We start from the raw sequence: 5,714 nt of genomic DNA on the forward strand, positions 1-5,714 counted from the left end.
CCTGTCTCTACTTAAAAATACAAAAAAATAGCCAGGTGTGATGGTGGGCACCTGTAATCCCAGCTACTCGGAAGACTGAGGCAGGAGAATCACTTGAACCCAGGAGGTGGAGGTTGCAGCGAGCCAAGATCACGGCACTGCACTCCACAAAATAAGACTCTGTTTCAAAAAAAAAAAAAGAATAAATTTCTCTTATGCCCTATCCCACCCCAAGACCATATAAAATGTCTCTCTTTTATGCCCCACTGCACTTGTGACTCTAAGATGATACACTTCCTAGCCACCTTCCACCACCCTCACGCCCTTCCATTAAGTTAGAATCCTTAAGGGCAAAAATTGTCTTTGTTCCCTGCTCCTCATGGCCTGATTTATGTTAGGCACTTAATAAGTAACCCCTGAATTATTTACTGATGTATGGACACTATTCTTGTGGTCAATGAAGAAAATGAAAAAAAAAATGTTTAATGTAAAAATGCAAACTAAAAATAAATTGAAAGCTTCTTTCCTCATATCTCCCTCATGTTTTTGTTTTAGTCATTAAACAAAACTTACCCTATCACTCAACCTAAACATCCTAACACTCTTCCCCTTTTAGTGTATTTACACAATTAATTAGTAATTCTGCTGTAATTTTACCTTAATTACTCTTCCTTGGGTGAAACATAGCAAAATGGTCAAATCTGAGTTTCTCAACTCAAAGTTGAGCTTAGGTGTTCACAACCAGGTTTACTGAATGTAAACATGTGTTTAACTTTGTTTTATATTCAATAGTTATAAAGGGATGTTTCCCTTCTCTGAGAAAAAAAAAAAAAAAAAAAAAAAAAAAAGCCCTCCTAATTTCTTAGAAAATAACTGAATGAGAAAGAGTTCCTTATCGTAAAGCAATTTTGTGGTGCATCTAAGGCTAATTCTTGACACTCAAACTAGTAGATGAGACATGAGATGCTGCAGTGACAAGTTGGTATGTATTGCCCAACCAGTGTCACACAATGTTCCCATCTGTCTTTGTTCCAAAATACATGGCAGACAGGAACAAGCACAAGTAGACCAGAGTTAGATAATTCTTGCTGCATAATGCACCCATATGAGGCAATCAAAAACCAAGGATTACTAGGTGACTTAGAGATATTACATAAAGGCCGGGCGCCGTGGCTCACGCCTGTAATCCCAGCACTTTGGGAGGCTGAGGCAGGCAGATCTCAAGGTCGGGAGTTCAAGACCAGCCTGGCCAATATGGTGAAACCCCATCTCTACTAAAAATACAAAAATTAAGCGGGCATAGTGGCATGTGCCTGTGGTCCCAGCTGCTCGGGAGGCTGAGGCAAAGGAGTCACTTGAACCCGGGAGTCAGAGGTTGCGGTGAGCCGAGATTGCACCATTGCACTCCAGCCTGGGCGACAGAGCTAGACTCTGTCTCAAAACAAAACAAAACAAAACAAAACAAAAAAGAAGTATTACATAAAATACTTTGCAATACCACACTACCATAATGAGAACTGAAAGAAGCTAATGTGTTGGAGAAACAAGAAGCCAAGCCTTCCCCTACTGTTGTTACTATCACTGGGGGACGACATAATAAATGCTCAATGAATGTCGGCTCATTCCACTCCTCTCTCACCTGCCGCCCAGGCCGGATCACCATCTGAGAGGTCTGACACGTACACTGAGAGTTACCAAGTAAGGAGGAGCATGGTGACTTGGGGCAATTGGAAGTGGGGTTTCCTCTTTCTTTTCGGTAGGAATTGTCCAGTGCCATGCTAGTTAACAATCAGCACTCCCAAGCATGGCAGTGGACAGCCTTGGATTTTACCATTTGCCAATTTCCATGGTGTAAATACTTTCATCATCTCATTGCCAATCTCAAGCTACTAACCTGAGTTTGCTGAAATATGTCCTTTAAATATATTAGATATCTCGGATATTTCAGCTTCTCCCTTCAGTAACTTATAAAAATAAACAGAAAATTACTTGGAATTTAGAAGACATAAACAACACTGTTAATCAACATGATCAACAGCAGGATAACAATTATTTTCCTTTGCAAATGGAACATTCTCCAATAGGGATGATATTTTATGACGTAAATCTCAAATATATAAAAGGATTCAAATAATGCAGACTATGCTCTCTAATCACAGAGAATTAAACCTATAACTGAAATTATTTGAAAATGTTTGGAAATTTACAAATTAAACAGCACACTTCTGCATAACCCACAGAAAACAAAGAAGAAATCACAGAAGGAATTAGAATATATTTTGTGCTGAATAAAAAACCAGAACATTTCAAATTTTGTGGAATAGGACTTAAAAGAGCATTGAGTATAATTTATAGCTTTAAATGCTTCAACTAGAAAAAATAAAAAGATCTCATATCAGCAACCCTAAGATTGTCATATTAAGATGCTGGAAATGAAGTATATATTACAATGAAACTTAAGAAAAAAAATACGAGTATAAATCAAAAGAGAAAACTAGAGAATTTCAGTTAAACCAAAAGGTTATATTTTGAAAAGGGCAACTTGCTAGGTATATTAATCAAGGAGAAATTAGAAAAGGTGCAGATGACCATTATCTAGAATAATAAAAGAATATCACTACAGATCTTACCTACATAAAAGTAGAATAAAAAATTAAGAAAATGTTTATGCTAATTAATTTGAAAGCTTAGATGAATTGGGTAAATTTACCTTGAAAGATAAAAATTACCAAAAGAGGGCCAGATGCAGTGGCTCATGCCTGTGATCCCAGCACCTTGGGAGGCTGAGGAAGGTGGATCAATTGAGATCAGGAGTTCGAGAACAGCCTGGTTAACATCGTGAAACCCTGACTCTACTAAAAATATATTTTTTAAAATTAGCCGGGCATGGTGGTGAGTACCTGTAGTCCTAGCTACTCAAGAGGCTGAGGCAGGAGAATCGCTTGAACCTGGGAGGTGGAGGTTGCAGTGAGCCAAGATCACACCACTGCACTCCAGCATAGGTGGCAGAGCAAGACTCTATCCAAACAAACGAACAAAAAACTTACCAAAATACACTCAAGAATAAATACAAAATTTCAATAGCATGGAAATAATTAAATAAACAGACTTTGCATATTGAATTGGTTTTACAGTTTAAATAGAGTTTGTTTAACTGAATTCAAATGAATACTTATGAAAGAAATAATACACTCACAAACTTTAAAAAAAAAAAAAATAGAAGAGAAATAGGCTGGGCGCCATGGCTCACACCTGTAATCCCAGCACTTTGGGAGGCCGAGACGGGCAGATCACGAGGTCAAGAGATCAAGACCATCCTGGCCAACACGGTGAAACCCTGTCTCTACTAAAATACAAAAATTAGCTGGGCATGGTGGCACTGGCCTGTAGTCCCAACTACTCAGGAGGCTGAGGCAGGAGAATTGCTTGAACCTGGGAGGTGGAGGTTGCAGTGAGCCAAGATCGTGCAACTGCACTCCAGCCTGGAAACAGAATGAGACGTCATCAAAAAAAAAAAAAAAAAGACGACGACAAAGAAGAAGAGAAATAAACTTTTCTCAAATATTTTATCAGTAAAAAATTATCTTGATACTAAAAAATCAGAGAAAATACATAAAAATACCCTCTAACATCAATGTTACTCAAGAGCATATATGCAAATCCCAAAAGAAAATATTAGCAAACTAAATCCAGCAATAGTAACATTGGGATTTAGGTCCCAAAGCAAAGTTAATTTACCTTTAGGAAAATCAAACAAACAAGGTACTTCACCTCATTAACCAAATAAGGCTAACATCTATTTGATTATATAACCAGATGCAGGAAAAACATCTGACAAAATTCAACATCCATTCTTAATATTTCTCAGAAATGTAGCAATAGCAAAGTACATTGTTAACCTATTTAAAAATGTACAACACCTTACAGTTAACATCATACTAGTCATAAAGGCTGAATGATTTCCTCTTAAGATCAGTAACAAGATAAATATTTTTTTCTGCCTTTATTCATTCTATTCATCATTGTAACAAAGGTTCTATAGTCAGTCTACAGAGCAATTCAAAGGAACAAAAGTCAGTGATTGAAAAGGAAGAAGGAAAACTGGCTTTATTCACAGATGACATTATCGTATGTGTAAAAATTCTTAAGAAATTTAAAGACAATCTATAGTAACTGATAAGTGAATCTAGTCAGGTTATGAGACAAGAACAATGTACAAAATGTATGTGTATTTCTACATGACAGGAACACTTACAAATTGAAATTAAAAATCAATATCTGTTACAGTAGCATAAAAATAAATAGTTAAGAACAAATTAAACAAAATGTGTGCAAGATTCATAACACTGAAGATGCTAAACAATTGCCAGAGAGAAATATAAAATGATGTAATGAAGGGGTGTAAAGTGTTCAAGGATTTGAAGACTTTACTTTTCCTTAAAATCATCTCCAGAGTCAAATATATTCCAATCAAAATCTTATCAGGCATTTTTATAGATATCGACAAGCAGTATTTAAAATATATATGCGGTGGGATTTACATAGAATGGAAATAACAAGATTGCTCTGAAAAATAACAAATTTGAAAGAATTATATTATCAAATTTCTTTTTTTTTTCCCCCCCCAACAAAAGCAGCTTGATTTTATTGCGGGAAAGCTAGGAAGGTATAGGACAACTGAGGGTCTCCACAGGAACACCATTGCCCAGCATGACTGCCAAGTCCCAGGTCTGTCTGGAAGCCAGGGGAGGATCAGCATCCTGCCCCCTTTGGTCCATCCTGTGGGCTGTGGGGACCAGGTCCCTACTACTCGAGGCCAAGGTAGGAAACAGTCTTTCCTGTTTTCTTCAGGGTTGCAAGCAGAGTGTCCACGCTGTGCTCAGAGTCAATGCAGATTTCCTTGTTGGGCAGGTCAATGTCATACTTAATTCCTCCAAGCTTATCAAGGACCCGAGAGACAGCTTCAGCACAGCTTCCACAGGTCATGTCCACGGAGAACACGTGCTTTGGCATAACTGAGGCAGCGGCAGCGTGGTGGCGGTGGCAGCAGCACCTCTCTGGGCTCCTGTCAAATTTCAATTATTGTATAAAGCTATGGTAACAAGGTACAGTATTAGCCTGAATTTAGATGTATAGGTTATAAAACAAAATATCCAGAAACAAATTTACACATGTAAGCTCAGTTGATTTTCAACAAAGTAGCTAGAGTGATACAGTGGAGGAATTGGTTCTTTCAAAAAATGATGCCACAACAATTTATATTATCTGGGAAATAATAATTAGCTTTGATTCTGTCCTCAGACCAACCACAAAAAAATTAACTTGAAACAGATCACAGGCCAAAAGTAAAAATTTAGGATGTGTAACTTCTAGAGAAAAACAGAGTAGAAAATTTTTGCAACCTTGACGTAAGCAAAGATAGGCCAAAAAAAGCATGACATATTTTTCTTTTAACTTTTGTTTAAAGAAAATACTTCTGCTCTTCAAAGGATGCTGTCAGAAAAAAAGCAAGCCAGACTAAGAGAAAATATTGAGTATTTTATGCAATAAAGTTGAAAAATAAGACAGCTGATTATCCCTTTTTGAAATAATAAAAAATTAAAACTTGCCAAAAATTAATCTTTTAATATTCTGAGATAATAATAGTGATAATATTTGTTGTAATAGTAGCAGTAGTAAATTAAATAGAAGTTTATCAATTATGGAAAGCTGAGAAACACCTTAATTGCTTGTTC

General features: G+C 36.7%; 1 pseudogene across 1 annotated transcript; it reads right to left on the reverse strand.

Annotated features, from left to right (window-relative positions):
- Positions 1-4,603: 4,603 nt before the first annotated feature.
- Positions 4,604-5,039, reverse strand: LOC112614309 (annotated as a pseudogene). Its single transcript, XR_003117065.1, has one exon. The product of XR_003117065.1 is annotated as a copper transport protein ATOX1 pseudogene (transcript).
- Positions 5,040-5,714: the final 675 nt, after the last annotated feature.

This window comes from Theropithecus gelada, chromosome 20, assembly GCF_003255815.1.
Source record: "Theropithecus gelada isolate Dixy chromosome 20, Tgel_1.0, whole genome shotgun sequence".
Taxonomy (NCBI): Eukaryota; Metazoa; Chordata; class Mammalia; order Primates; family Cercopithecidae; genus Theropithecus; species Theropithecus gelada.